Source organism: Triticum aestivum, chromosome 3A, assembly GCF_018294505.1.
Source record: "Triticum aestivum cultivar Chinese Spring chromosome 3A, IWGSC CS RefSeq v2.1, whole genome shotgun sequence".
NCBI lineage: Eukaryota > Viridiplantae > Streptophyta > Magnoliopsida > Poales > Poaceae > Triticum > Triticum aestivum.
Window position 1 is genome coordinate 718746509 of NC_057800.1, and position 15246 is coordinate 718761754.

A 15246-nucleotide genomic window follows, 5' to 3' on the forward strand; every position below is an offset into this window, starting at 1 on the left:
TCCACGGCCACTTAAAAGGGCTAGTTTCATAATTAACATATAAAAACAAAATTAAAAAAAGCCTCCCGCGCGCTCCTGCCGCGCCGGTCGGTGTCGTGGCCGTCGCCATCTTCACTGGCCGCCCGTGTCGTCGTCGTCGCTGACGAGGTCGACGTAGGCCGGCGACGTCCACAGGTGGGCCGGCGGTGCGTGGTAGACGGGGGCGGGCTGGACGGCCGGAGGTGCCTGCACCACCTCCTTCCGTGGCGACGCGTCCCGCTCCGGTGACTGCGGCGGAGTGGGGCACCAGTTCACGCCCACGCCGGCGGCTATCTCCGGAGCAGTGGAGGACCAGCCCCACCCCTGGCCCAGCAGCTGCTGGAACGCGGTCGGCGGGTCCTCCTCCATCGCCTCCTCCGTGACGGCCACCATCTGCAGCTCCGGGAAGGCGACGTCCCCGGCGGCAGAGAGGGCCATGGTCTCCTCCAGGCCGTCCCACTGCCACTCGTCGTGCGTGTTCATGGAGTCGTCCATGACACGCTGCAGAAGACGGGCCTCCTCCTCCGCTGTCATGCGAGGAGGGGGGTGGCGACGAAGACGGGGAAGGCGACGGCGTGGGCGTGACGCCGCGCACCCGCCTACACCCGCGCTCCTGGGGAGCAGGCGCTGCGCGCTCCTGTCGTGGCCGCCGCGGCCCTGTCGAGGTGCTGGCGAAGAACGACACGCGCCTGGTGTCATGCTCGTCACGAAACCAGGTGTCCCAGAGTCCGGAGTCGGGGGCGTACCTGGGGTCGTAGAAGAGGTCGTCGGGGAGGCGGCGGCGGCGGCGCTCGATCTCCGTGTCGCGCGCACGGCCGCTCGTCGGGACTGGCGGGATCGGGACCCGGTCGGCGGAGAGATGCCAGTTATTGGGGAGATGGACGTCGCTCCAGGGGAGCGGCGTCCTCGTCTCCCAATAATGGCGGCACACCGACGCGCGAATGTAATGTCGGTCGCGCTCGCCGGCGGACGTGGGCGCGATGGAGAAGGCTGGCGGCGCGGGGGCCCGGCATGGTGGCGATGGCGACGCGGGCTCGCAGCGGCGTCCCGACGAGGAACCAACCTCGCGGTCGTGCTTGCCTTTGCGGCCCATGGCTGCGGGCGGCCGGCCGGCGAGGTGTTGGTTAGGGTTTGGGACTGGGGCTGTCGTGTTTTGAGGAGGCCGCGGGATGGCGTGGGGCAGTGTGGACGACGACCCGTCCACGCTTCCCACTTAAAGAAGGACGACGACCGTTTCGATGTCGGATGACAGGTGGGGCCGCCCGCTCGTGTGCATTGATGTGGGCGGGTGGGAGGTAGGTGACCGTCTGCCACGCAGCTCCGACGCGGACGAGGGGCGCGTTCGTTTGGTGTCCGTCGCGACCCAAACCCGACGCAAGTTTGCGCTTGAAATGGGTCGGCCCGGACACAAAATGAACAAGATGGGTGCGGGTCGTCGTGCGCTGGGCCGCCTCCTTTGTCCGTTTTACCCCAAATAAACGGGGCGGACAAAATAGGGTCGCGCGCGGTGAAGTTGGCCTAATACATGGACTAAATAAAAACGGAGAAAGTAGCAGCACACACTGAAAAGAAGTAGGCCGAGGTATATCACTGTGGTCCGGTGGCCGCCCTCCACGAGCTGGAGTAGCAGTACCTGCTGCAGTGGCCTCTGCGGAACCGGAGCACGCGAGAGGGATCGCCTGGAAATGGAGCAAACTAGCTCGAGCCACGAGGAAGGAAGACTGCCGCATGCATCAGCTGCCTTTTCAGGTCTGCACACTCTTCTCCAAGCTGCCTTTTGACCCCGGAGCTGGCAACGCAACGGGCGGAGATGACTGCTGGGTGCGAAGTGGACTGCGGCACGGCACGCAGGGAACAGGAGGCGGCCCCCATGGCCTCGGGTGGAAGCTGCCTGCCCTCGCCGCCTGCCTGGTTCCCGAGAAATCACCAGTCTGCTCCATTCACCAGGCCATGAGATTCGCCGCGATTTTCATGGGACGCCGCGAGCGGCCGGCAAGCATATGCTAATTTACAAAATGGTCGAGCCCCCAAGTTTCACGACGGCAACAAAGGCCTGTTTAGATCCCTAAATTAGAGTTAGTTTTAGTTAGTTGAGGTTTAAATAACCCAAAAGTAACCAAATATGATGGGTTAGTTTGGATTAGTTGGATCTAATCCATCCCAAAAAACTAACCCACACTAGAGGAGCTTATTTGGATTAGTTCTTCTAGGTCCACTAAAAAAATAGTAAAAAAACTTATCTCTTCCATCCAAACATAGTCCAAAGTAGTCAAATGATTGAGAAAGAATATTTATTGCCAATCTAACTCTATCATCCAAACAACTCTTTGGTTAGAGTTAGTTTAGGATTAGTTTAGGGTTAGAATCTAACTCTAACCTCTAACTGAGTTAGAGTAACCAAACAGGGCCAAAGTCAGCGGCCGGCACACTAGCCAGCTTTCAAAATAAATAATTTTTTATGCATCGGTAACAAAGTCAGCGACCGACACACTAGTCAGCCTTAAAAAAGAAAATGCATTGTCCACGGCCGAGGCCTCCATAGCTTAGACCGTCTTGGTTAAACATCTCCTTTTGTCAGTTCAGAGCAACTCCAACAGGCCGACCCAAACAGACGGCGTTTTTGTCCGCTTTTTGTCCGTTTGGGTCGGCCGGCCGTCCTCTTTTAGTTTTGAGCGGCAGTGCGCCCAACGGGCCGACCCATTTTCATGACCGCGCGTGTTTAACATCGTGACGTCGCCCTGGTTTTGGCGCTCCAGCGCGCGGGGGAAAGCGGCCTAGCGCACGCTGGTTTTGGCGCTCCAGTGCGCGGGAAATGTTCGCGTGCGCGCCGCGGTCGGCGCTCGCTATAAAGAAGGCGCTCCATCCACACTCTGTCGGCCGCCCACTCTCCCTGCCTCTGCGCCACCATGTCGATCCGCCGCCTGGGCGCTTTGGATTTTCGCAGAGTCCGCGAGCGCCGCTCCGGTGCCTTCTCCGCCGATATCTGGTTTTGCGAGAAATGTCTCATCCTCGGCACCTTCGACACCGCAGAGGAGGCGGCCCGCGTGCACGACGCAGCGGCGTGGCGCCTCCTGAGGCCTCATCGGGATATGAATTTTCCCAACGTGTCGAGCCAGCGGGCGCAGGATCTGACGCCTCTCCCGGGGCTTTTCACCGACGAGGATCGTCGTGTCCACCGGAGGCGGCAGCGTCGCCTCACCATCGCAGAGAAGGACGTGGAAGCCTTGGTGGTGTGGCGCGGAGGTTACCCGCAGGACATCGTCGACGAGCGCCAGTTCTAGAAGCAATTGAGATCGGAGAGGGACGCGAGGAGGAGGGAGCGAGCCGCCTATCGGGAGGACAAGCGTTCGCGGAAGCAGGCAGCTCAATTGAAGCTGAAGCTAAGAGAAACCTCGGGTTGGGACTTTGAAGACGAGCAGCTTGCTGACGCCTACCTTCAAACGTCGGAGGAGGACATTACCGAGTCGGAGTCAGAAAGCGACGAGTAGTGGTCTTTTTCTTTTATCTGTGTACGCTAGAACTATCTATGTATCCATTTTAATCTAAAAAAATGGTCGGCGCCGTCGGCGACGTAGCAGGCGGGCGAGTGTGTGAATTCAATGTGCCACCGACCAACGGGCCCGGTGAGGAAAGAGGGCGAGCACGCGTACGTCCGTCTTGTGTCCGCGCCGACGCAAATCAGGCTCAAAAATGGGCCACGAATGGGTCGGCAGGCGGACGAAAGCGGACGCGCGTCCGTTTGGGTCAGCGCGTTGGGCCGGCTTTTTTGTCCGCGCCGACCCAAACGGACGGCCGCGGACGAAATGGGTCTCCCCATTGGAGTTGCTCTCACGAACCAAGTATTTATCTTCCAGGTCATGTTGGTCAGCTCGACACTCATGATTGCTAACGCCACATCTTTTGCCTTGGTGTCAGCATTGATGGCCTCAACCATGAGCTTCTTTGATTAGGCGACCTCCTCAATGTCGAGCTTCCTCCTCTTGGCGTCCTCTTTCATGTCAAGCTTTTTCATTTGGAGCTCCAAGTATATCTTTCTTTGCTTCTCCTCTCCTCTATCACTTCCTTTTGAGTCATTATGCCGCACAAGGTTGCTTGCAAGGCAATGGATGATGGATCACGCTTCTCGTCGAGCTTTGAGTTGGTCTTTCCCCTCGGTCTCTTGAGCAAATCTCCATTCTCGGCCACGACTGCCTTCACCAGTCATTATACCAAGTCACCAATGCCTAGGCCACTCACGTGACAGGCTTCGACGCTCTCAAGCGTGTCGCAATACTTGTTGCATTCTTATCGAATGAACCTCCATCTCTTTTGAATTGAGTTGCCTCGGGTGCTCGCAAACTTATAAGGCGCAAACTTCCTCTGCTCAAAAAGGGTTTTATGAACTCTCATCCTAAAGACAGATCCCTTTTGCTCGGCACCTTTCATGAGATCTTGGCCTATCTCCATCCAACTCTTGCAAATCAAAGTGTCCTCCTCTTTGTTGTATGATCCCGCGCGAATGCTTTGTTTCCTCTTTGTGTGTGTCGGCCCTTTGGGTGAGCTCATCGATAAAAAACGGCTCCTCCGCAATGTTGACCTCTTCTTCCACATCTTCACGATGCATGTCACCATATCCATGTGATGAGTTGACATGGTCGTCGACCTCCTCTTCTTCATGGGCACCGAAGGTGTCGACACCATATTGGTCGCGGCCGTCTTGGCTTTGGGTCATGTCGGGATCGAAAGCTTAGCCTTGGCATCGACGTGGAAGACCCGGCCACGGCCCTCGTAGATGACGTTCTCCATGAACTGGGTGTAGTTAGGGTTGTCGGTCGTTGGCGACGGGAGTAGCATTTCGTCGAACAGCTTGCGGGCGCCGGCATGGTTGGTCGTAGGAATCGACAGGGCTGCTTCCTTTGCATCCCATCAGACAAGTGGGTTACACCAATAAACCCAGGCGTGATATTGAAGTCGATGATGGCTGGGATGGTGGGGGTGTTCGGCGCGATCACGCAGCCGTCTGGCGACGTGGAGAACCGGGTCTGGCCTTGTAGCCGTGGTGGATGAAACCCATGCATCTCCGGTGTGACGGAGGAGCTCGGGGACGGGTATTGTGGAGGGCGAACGGCCGACGTGCCTGTGCTCGCCACGGCCATGGCAGAGGTGGAGAGAATGGCCAAGCCGGACCGACACAAACACACACGGATTCTAACTCTTTTTTATCCATTTACTACCTTGTTTTACTAGTCCCCTTCGTATTTTGTGTCAAATTTTGATCATATACTTAACTAAGAAAATATTAATGCATGTTATTAAAAAAATCATTGGATTCGTATTTGAACCTAATTTCAAATGAACCTAATTTCAAATGATTCGTATTTGAACATAATTTCAAATGAGTATTTTTTATGACATGCATTAACATTTTGTTAGTTTTTTTTTTTGAGAAAATTTCCGATCTATTCATCTTCAATCATGGCAGTACAACAAATACCAGAAATAATAAAAATTACATCCAGATTCATAGACCACCTAGCGAATATAAGGTCAAAATTTGACACAACATACAAAGGGGATCAATAAACCAAGACGAAGCTAGTAGGTCGCTTGAGACCAGCATCAGGCCTCATCCGTTCAAATCAGGCGGTGCGCCCAGCCGGCCGACCCATTTGGTCCTCCTCACTGAATTGTATTCAATAAACGTATTTTACGCAAATAAATCTATAATTCATGCCAGCGTTATAGTTCATGCTGACATACATGCCAGCGGCCAACATACATACTAGCACGCAACAAATTCGTCTTCTCGTCCATAGTTCATGCCGGCATATATGCCAGAACTCAATAAAAACGTCTCTTTTGGCCGTAGTTCATGCATCTTGGTCGTAGTGCATACCGGCACACATGCCTGCATATGAAATTATCGCATCTCGGCCATGATTCATCCATCTCGAGCATCTCCTTCGCTTCTTCTCGAACCAAGTCCTTTTCCTTGGGACACCTTGCTCAAGTCTATCGTCATGATCTTCATTTCCTTGGAGATCCGCGCGAGCTTCACCTTGGTTGCTTTTGTCCAGGCATAGCTCTCCTTGATCTCAAGCTTCTTTTTCAATGAAGATCTTCATTTGCTCCTCTTTCTCTTAGTGCTCCCTCTCCTTCCTCACTTCCTTTTGGGTCATGAACCCCTTCAGAGTTTCTTGCAACGCAAGTGTCAAAACATCACGCTTGTCATTCAACTTGGAGTTCATCTTCCCCCTCCGTCACTTCTCACTTTCACTTGGCTCAACGACAGCCGATGGCCCCCGCCTTTCTTTTGCGCGGCATATATTGCTCCTTATATTTTGGGTACTCGCAACTCATCATCCAACAATGGGTCAAGGTGAATGGCTTGTCTCCATGTTGCCTTGAAGCAGTACAAAGATTGAAATGTCTACAAATGAAGATGGAAACAACAATATACATTGATATGCAATGGAGATGAAAGCATCAAACAACAAGGAACACACATATGAAGAAGGGGAAGGAATTGTGTGCCATCTCTTTGATGCCTCCGGTGATGTTCTAAAGGGTGGCACAAAACTTGTTGCACTCTAGTTGGATGAAGGCCCACCTCTTTTGGATCAACACATCACTACGGTTACTCTCAAACTTGTAGGGCTCGAACTTCCTACGTTCATGGAAGTATGTATGGACCCTCGTCCAAAACGTTGTGCCTTTTTCCTCGACACTAGTCTTGGGATCTTGTACAATTTTCATCCAAGCTTCACAAATCAACTTATCCTCATCCTTGGTGTATCCTTCCGTCCGGATGCTTTGTCGCCTCCTTTGTGCACTTGCTTGCTGAGATAGCTCCTCGTGGAACAATGGCTCATCGTCTATGTCCACACCATCTTCTTGCCCTTGGTTATCTTCTTGCACGTGGATGTCCATGTCTTCTAGCCCTTCACTTTACTAGTTACGGCTATCTTGAATTTGGATCTCGTCGCCATCGTACACTTGACCACCCTTGTAGATCATGTTCTCCTTGAATTCATTGTAGTAGGTCTGGCCAACATGAATCGGCGTCGGGGTTGGCGGTTCGTTGAACAGGTTGCATGTACAGGGAAAGTGCCCGTAGGGATCTCCCGTATACGCTTCTTTTGCATCCGGCAGATTGGCCTACCACAGGTGTGACAGTGAGGTTGAGGGCCGCCACAACGGGAATACTGGCGCGAGTTCACTCACTTCTGGTGACCCGTCCCAAGGTGACCCGGTGAAGCGGGACGTGCCCAGTTCATGTTGAGGAAGGATCTCGTATGTCAGTGGCTTTGTCGAGGTGCACGACGACTCCAAACATGACGGACGGACAACCTACAATCCCATGCTAGCTGTGGCAGTAGCCGTGGCGGCAACAAGAAGGACCGGCTCGCCACAAAACCCTAGCATGAGGTGGGCCTATTGCCTGGCCTTGGCGACGATCACATCATTCTCCGCAATGACGGTCTGGCGTTGCGCAACTATAGCTAGGGTGGCGGCGGCGTTGTTTTTGTCCTTTGAGACCTTCCTTTGGCAATCTCTCTTCGCCATCTCCTTTGGCATCCGCACCTTCTTCGGCAGCTTCTTTGGGCGACGATCTGGGTGGCCGTGCAGTTGACTGTGGCGGCTGGGAAGGAGGTGATGATAGGGTTGGACGCGTCAACCATAGCGCGAGGGCGGGAAGGGTTTTGGAGAGAGGAGAGAAAAGGGGTGGATGTGCCACCAATGGGTGGGCCAAAGGGAGGACAAGGGAGGGTGTCACGGGCGTCCACGCCATGTCCGCGCCAATCAAATCCGGTCTAAATTTGGGCTAGAAATCACTAGTGCAGAACCGGGCTATAACACCGGTTCGTTAGGCCCTTTAGTACCGGTTCTTCTGTAACCAGCATTAAAGGGTGGGGACTAAAGGTCCCTCCTTTAGTACCAGTTCAACACAACTACTAAAGGGCCACCACGTGGAACGAGCCAGCGGCTAAAGGTTTTTTTGGAAAAAATGATTATGAATTTTTTTTCCGATTTTCAATTTTCTTAGTTATATGATGATTTAGTCTCTAATCACCCCTCATAACTGATCAAGTGTGGATCACTCATTCCAAATCGTCTGACTTCCCGGCCGGTCACCCATCCTCTCACTATTCGAGAGTAAGCACGCTTAACTTCCGAGTTCTATTCCTCTTAGTTTCCCGGTCTGCACTTGTTGTTTTGCTGAAAATAGTAAGCTATCAATCCTATTAACCCTCGGGAGTTTAGCTTGAGCATGAAGCCACACGTTTCACCGTTTGAGTTTTGAAACTATTATTTAAAAAACAATAATTATTTAGTAACACTAACATTTCTTGAATAAGTAGTTTGACCACAGTTTGACCAAATTTGACCAAAATTCAAAAAAAACTAAAATGATTATTTAGTAACACTAATATTCTTGAATAATTATTTAGTAACACTAATATTTCTTGAATAAGTAGTTTGACCACAGTTTGACCAGATTTAACCAAAATTCAAAAAAATTGAAATTTAAGCATATCTTTTTTTTCCTTTTAGAATTTGAGGATTCTAAAAATTTGTAAAACGGCCTACAGCGGTCAAAATCGGATGCGGATTTTCGTGTTGAACATTTTGATATATTATACATTTTTTCGACATCGTATGCAAAAGATATAGTCGTTTTAGTTTTTCATCACACTTTTTTGCAAAACATGTCGAAACCTATGTTTTTAAATTTACCTAACTAGTAGATGTGTAGTAACATAACTATATCTCGAAGAATTTTAATTTTTGAGGTTTTTCTCATTTTCTTTTGGTTTTCTTTCAAAACTGAAAAGGCGGTTAGGGGGGGGGGGGGGAAGGGGGTAGAGTTTGAAAATTGCCCTATAGTCCCGGTTTGTGTCTCCAACCGGGACTATAGGTTAAGACCCCTTTAATGCCGGTTTGTGACACAAACCGAGACTAAAGGTCTAACATTTAGTGCCGGTTTGTGACACAAATTGGGACTAAAGGTTCTCGTGGGGCCCCGGCCTGATGCCAGCCTGCCATCACCCCTTTAGTACCGGTTCGTGGTACGAAACGGTACTAAAAGTTCAACACGAACCGGTACTAATGCATAGTTGTTCGAACCGGGACTAATGATACCATTAGTACATGGCCAAAATCAAACCGAGACTAATGTGTCTCACGTAAGGTCGTTTTTCTACTAGTGAATGGATGGCGGTTGATAAAAAAAGACATATGTCCATTTACGTCGCCGCATGGGCCGTGTTTTTCATTCACACGGACCCAAACGAACGCGGGCGGACGAAATGGGTCGTCGTGTTGGAATTGGCTTTAGAGCATCTACAAACGTGGTCATCTAATATGCCCCCTATGCCCGCCATCACATCCGGACGCGTTCGCTGGAGGTAACCGAGCATACTGTAATTCTCATACTCCATAGCCACATCTCGGATATGTCCTACCCCAAATTCATACAAAATCATGGAAACGACATATTGTGCGTAGATCATCATATGAACATAGCAATCCGACATAGATGACCTATAAACATAATCCAATGCGACATAGATATAATAACACATAAAAACTTAACACAATCGGATCCAAAAGGGCCAGCCCCTAGAGTTCATCATTTAACTAAATTAGATACTAATTGAAACTAAGAGATAGGGCGGCCGGATTTCACCACTTCCTCGTCGGATGCTTCCCCTTGAGGTCTCGGCGGTTGTCCTCGGCATGGACTTCAACAACTCGAATACATCATCGTCATCGTCATTGTTGTCCGACACAGAGGAGCACGATGCAGTTCTGCTCCATCAGGAGTTGTGCGGCTCTCTCCGCTGCCGCTGCCATCTGCATCGCCAAGCGCTGGGACTCCTCGAGCCCCGTACGGAGAGATGCCACATTTTCATGGCGACCACAACAGGCATCTCCACTCCACGGGTGTGTAGGAGTGGCGGATGGCGTGGTGGAGGGCCTTATCGTCATCGCCGGCGGGGCAAAGGCTCCGACGCGAATCTGCAAGATTTGCACTTGACACCCAACTCAGCAAAAACCATCGATTCGGGTCGTTCCTCCTCAACTGATCCCGGGCTGTTTTGAGGTTCGTACGAATATGAGGAATTTTGAGAACTTCATTGAAATTTTGGAAACTTCATTGAAATTTGTTAACCTGATTGTGGACCGTGTCGTTGTGAACGACGAAGCCTGTTATTAACCGGAGCCCAGCTGATAACTAACCTCGGCCGAAAGAAAGTCTCTGTCGCTTCGTGCCGTTTCATCCTGAGTTGATTTGACGTGAGACAGACCGGAGCCGAAAAGCGGCATTGGCACCTTGGCAGCGGGCGATGGCCAAGCCCAACGACTCCGATTGGACGTCTCGGTCTCGGGGCCTCGATCCCTGCGTGCGCCGAGACTCGTGCGACAAGCCAACGGATCCGTGGCCCGTCTTCCTCCCGCTAGCAAGATGCGTCGTCTTCCCCGCTATAAATAAATTTGTTCCCACCTTCTTGTTCCCGTATTTTAAGCTCAGCTAGGAGCTCTTTCACTATTCATCCCACTGTAGTGGTACTCTCAAGTCAAGTGCGAGCACGTACTAGCTCGTATATAAACCTCCACCACCTGCTAGCTTCGACTCCGATGGCGGGCAACGAGGGGCTGATCGAGCCCGCGCCGGCGCCCGAGCTCGCGCTGCTGCCGCAGCCGCAGGCGCCGGCGCAGGGGGCGACTCCCGCGAGCGCGCGGACGAAGCCGCGGGGCCGGCCGCCCGGGTCGAGGAACAAGCCGAAGCCGCCGGTGGTGGTGGTGAGGGAGAGCGCGGGGGCGATGTGGCCGGTGGTGCTGGAGCTGGCCGCGGGTTGCGACGTGGCTGGCGCGGTGGCGGCCTTCGCGCGGCGCCGCGGGGTGGGCGTGTCCGTGCTATGCGGCCGCGGCGCGCTCGCCGCAGTCACGCTGCGGCTGTCGACCTCGGCAGGTACCTCACGCGCGGTCCGGCTGGATGGGCGGTTCGACGTGCTGTCGCTCTCCGGGACGGTGCTGCCGGCGGCCGGCGAGGGCGCGGGCGCGGCCCCGACGCCGTTCTCGGTGTCGCTCGCGGGGGGCGACGGGCAGGTGGTCGGCGGCACGCTCGCCGGGGAGATGACGGCCGCGGACGGCGGCGTCGTGCTGGTGGCCGCCACGTTCGTCACCGCCGAGGTGCACCGGCTGCCCGCGGTGGAGGCCGAGGCGGCGGTCGAAGGCGATGATGGCCGGGGCGGTCGTCAGGAGGAGGAGAAGCGCCCACCAACATCACCCCCGCCGCCTCCGCAGCAGCAGCAACACCAGCAGCAGGCGATGGTGGCCGCGAGCGCCGCCGACGTGGGCCACGTCGCTGCCTACGGCGGAGTTCCGGGCTGGGGCCCCGGCGGCCATCCAGGCCAGGTGGGGCACTACGCGCAGCATGCCGAGCAGATGCTCTCGCCGTGGGGCGTGTTCCCAGACTCACGCGCCGCCCCGAACCATCCTGCGAGCTCGAGTCATCACCATTACTTGTAGTATCATCACCGTTCACGTTCGTCCTCCTATGTTCTGTTACATACGGGGACGTAGATCGTTGTTGCCAACATCTTTTTGGGTCTGTTTTAATTAGTACTCCTACTCTAGTCCGTATCACATTGTGCGAGTTGTGCGATCGAGCCGTATATGCAATGGTTTCTGGTAGTGCATGCAAAAGATGGCAGGTGGTTGCGAAGAAAATGAGCATGAGAATGAACGAATCCTTTGATGAATCATTGTTGAGCTGAATATAGAGGTCGAACCTTTGATCACAATGGCACGTACGCACACCCAACTGTGAAATAAAGCCACTGGATTATCTGCTGGTCACATGTTGTGGGTGGAGCTGGCCGGCCTGACACGGCCTTGTGCACAATGGCTAGATGCCATGTCTGGGAAGGAGCTAGGCATGCCTGCGGTGGAGCTGCGGAGCACGATGATAAAGAGAAGATACTGCTGCATGTGTGTGCCTGCCTGCGGCTGCACGTATTTTCCTCGGGAAGGCGCGACGTTGTGGGGTTTCCGATGTAGTCCATGCATGCAGCTGCAACGCATAAATAAAAGCTGAAGCCACCATGTGGTACAGTACGGCGCTCCTGCTGCCACACTAGCTTCAGCCTCCAGAGACTGGAGGTAGAGGGAGCAAACTAGTACTACTAGCACTTCGAATCGCATTCTCGCTGCGAACATTTTCACCGAACCAAATAACTCAAGGTTAAATGAAACAATTGTGACGTTCGTGGGAACTCGTTTGATAATATAAATCCCAATTTCGTTGTTGAGAACAAACGTCAAGATGGCCGAGTTGGTCTAAGGCGCCAGTTTCAGGTACTGGTCCGAAAGGGCGTGGGTTCAAATCCCACTCTTGACAATTCAATTTTTATTATTCATCAAAGTGATCAGCACATTATGGAATCATGACTATGCAATGCCGTTTTACTCTGCTCCGTATCGTTGTAAATCTGTATACAGTGTGTAGTGCGTAGAGACTCGCAAAATCATATCCATGTGCTATTATGCACATAGCAAAAGTGCCCATGCGTTGCAACAATTAGTACCCTCCATCATTGTTTAAATGAGTAGTAAATCTTCGCCGGTCGATTTTTTTTTAATTTTTTGTAAAATTCGTTTGGGTGTTGTTTTTAAAATAATCACTTGAATAATTAGTATCACTTAATTTGTAATTATTTTATAATTAGTAACACTCAAATAATTAGTATCACTTAATTAGTATCACATTATGGAATCATGACTATGCAATGCCGTTTTACTCTGCTCCGTATCGTTGTAAATCTGTATACAGTGTGTAGTGCGTAGAGACTCGCAAAATCATATCCATGTGCTATTATGCATATAGCAAAAGTGTCCATGCGTTGCAACAATTAGTACCCTCCATCATTGTTTAAATGAGTAGTAAATCTTCGCCGGTCGATTTTTTTTAATTTTTTGTAAAATTCGTTTGGGTGTTGTTTTTAAAATAATCACTTGAATAATTAGTATCACTTAATCTATAATTATTTTATAATTAGTATCACTTAATCTGTACTTATTTTAGAATTAGTAAAAAGTTTGGGTGTTGTTTTAAAATAATCAATCGAATAATTAGTATCACTAAATCGGTAATTATTTTAAAACTAGTAAAAAAATATCGGTATATGTAGGGCGTATGCATGCTGCATGCATGCTATAGCCAATCCATGCAGACCTTCCCATTATGTGGTCTTTGCATATACTTTTTATGAAGAAATCTTTGACTTCAGTTAATTGGTCTTGCCACACCTTCCTATTATATGGCCTTACTTCCTAAGAAATCCATCCGACTATCCCCTCTATACCCGAACATCCCATCAAATGCAAATAAAGGGCAGCTAGCCCAGCTGGTTCCGTCTCCTCGTCGGTTAAGCGAGTCGTGAGTCATTGGTTGGCATTAGAATCTTTTTTTTTTTGCGGTGGACTGGTATTAGAAAAAAAATTGCGGGGACTGGCATTAGAATCATGAACACTTTATTTAGATACATTATAACTGAGCATTTTTTCTGCCCTCTTAGGCTATTAGCATTATCAGCCGTTGAATCCGTAGTTTAGCGCATTTGTGGCCGTCAAATTTGCTCTCGATCGCCCTAATCAGCCCCAGTTCGCTGTTAACGAGTGCCAACAGTTATGGGACGTTGCTCTGGTGGCATTTTTCTTGTTCTGTGGTAAATTTCAGCCTAATGGGCCTTTGCACACTTCCGGGCCTTTACCGGTGTAAGTGCTCTTTTCCCAAAACAAAAACATTGTGTCGATCGGCGGAGTCGCGTGCCTCCCATCCCTTCTCGTGAGCCGACCGACTTGAGTGACGGCCGATGCCGGCCAGAGCAATGGATCCATGGAGATCGTGCTGGTTCAGGCAGCGCCTCACCCGGGTTCGGCTTGATTTACTTGATCCGTTCGGTTGCACGGCGCGACAGGATGGTCAACATGCATCCACCCTTTGAAGTTCTATCGCCAATCCGATGATGGTTGATCGATTGAGAGTTTAATCAACCGTTACTACAAATCGATGCGCGGGCTGCTGGTTACTTACATTCTAAAACTACATAACCATCACAACGCAAACATCAACCGAGTTGTAGACAATATGTGTGGCTGACGACCAAATCTTTGCCCGCTGTCGTATTTGATGACGAGGTCCTTTGCGCCAGCGAGGGCTGTGAAGCTAGAAGAATCAATGCCAGGAAGCCTTGGCGATGAGTGCGGGCGATGAAGCATGATAAACACAATTACTCAAGTGAGTCTTTGAGGATCTATCGCCTTTTTTTCTGGAGAAACATAGCGTTGGAAGACTCCAGTCACATTGCACTTGTGAAGTTTGCTGTTGATGATAGCGTACGTCTTAGTTTGGCGCACAATTTGACGTGCTTCGGTTTCATCAGCTGGGAGCTTCTTCTGGATGAGATCATCCAGGCATGGATGTGCCAAAGCAGGGATTACGGCTATGCAACTTCAGGAGCTGGTTGGGGATTTTTCGCTTCTTCAGAATCGGCCTTCATCTTCTTCATCTGGATGGATCATGGAGTTGCTCCAAGAAGACATCGCGCGGGATTGATTCGCTGGTTGAGTCAATTTTTTCAAGGGCATCCAGTTATGATCACGGCGAACATGGTGAAGTTCCAAGCATTTGAAGTGATTCTCAAGCTTGCGCACCGCCTCACGATATGTGATCATGGTGGGGTCCTTCGCGTCGCAGTCCTTTATGAATTGTTGCACCACCAGATCTGAGTCTCCATGACACAACAACCGGCGAATACCGAGTGATGCGACGATTCACAAGTTGTGCAAAAATGTTTTGTACTCGACAACATTTGTTGAACACCGTGAAGTGGATTTGAAGTTGAGCTTGTCATATTCGATAGAGATGAGAATGACCTAACCCCCGAGCTTGCGAGCATCTTGTAGGCGTTGAAGTACATAATCCAATGCTCTGACTCCACCTTGGTCGGCAGGGACTGGGTTTCAGTCTACTCCATGATGAAATCAGCTAGCTAGAGCTTCAGACTTGATGGCTTAGGCGGCTCATAGATGATGCCGTGAGTTGCCAGATCGATGACCCATTTTCCCACTCGGTCAGTGGCGTCCCTGTTGTCGATGATATCTGACAAAGGGGCACTGATGACCATAATGACCGAGTGATCTTGGAAGTAGTGAGTCAGTTTTTCTGGATGCCATGCA

At 51.2% G+C, this 15246-nt stretch overlaps 1 non-coding gene across 1 annotated transcript; it reads left to right on the top strand.

The window, feature by feature from the left end:
* Nucleotides 1–12325: 12325 nt before the first annotated feature.
* On the top strand, nucleotides 12326–12406 carry TRNAL-CAG (transfer RNA leucine (anticodon CAG)). The gene has a single exon. It is a non-coding gene; the product is annotated as a tRNA-Leu (tRNA).
* Nucleotides 12407–15246: the final 2840 nt, after the last annotated feature.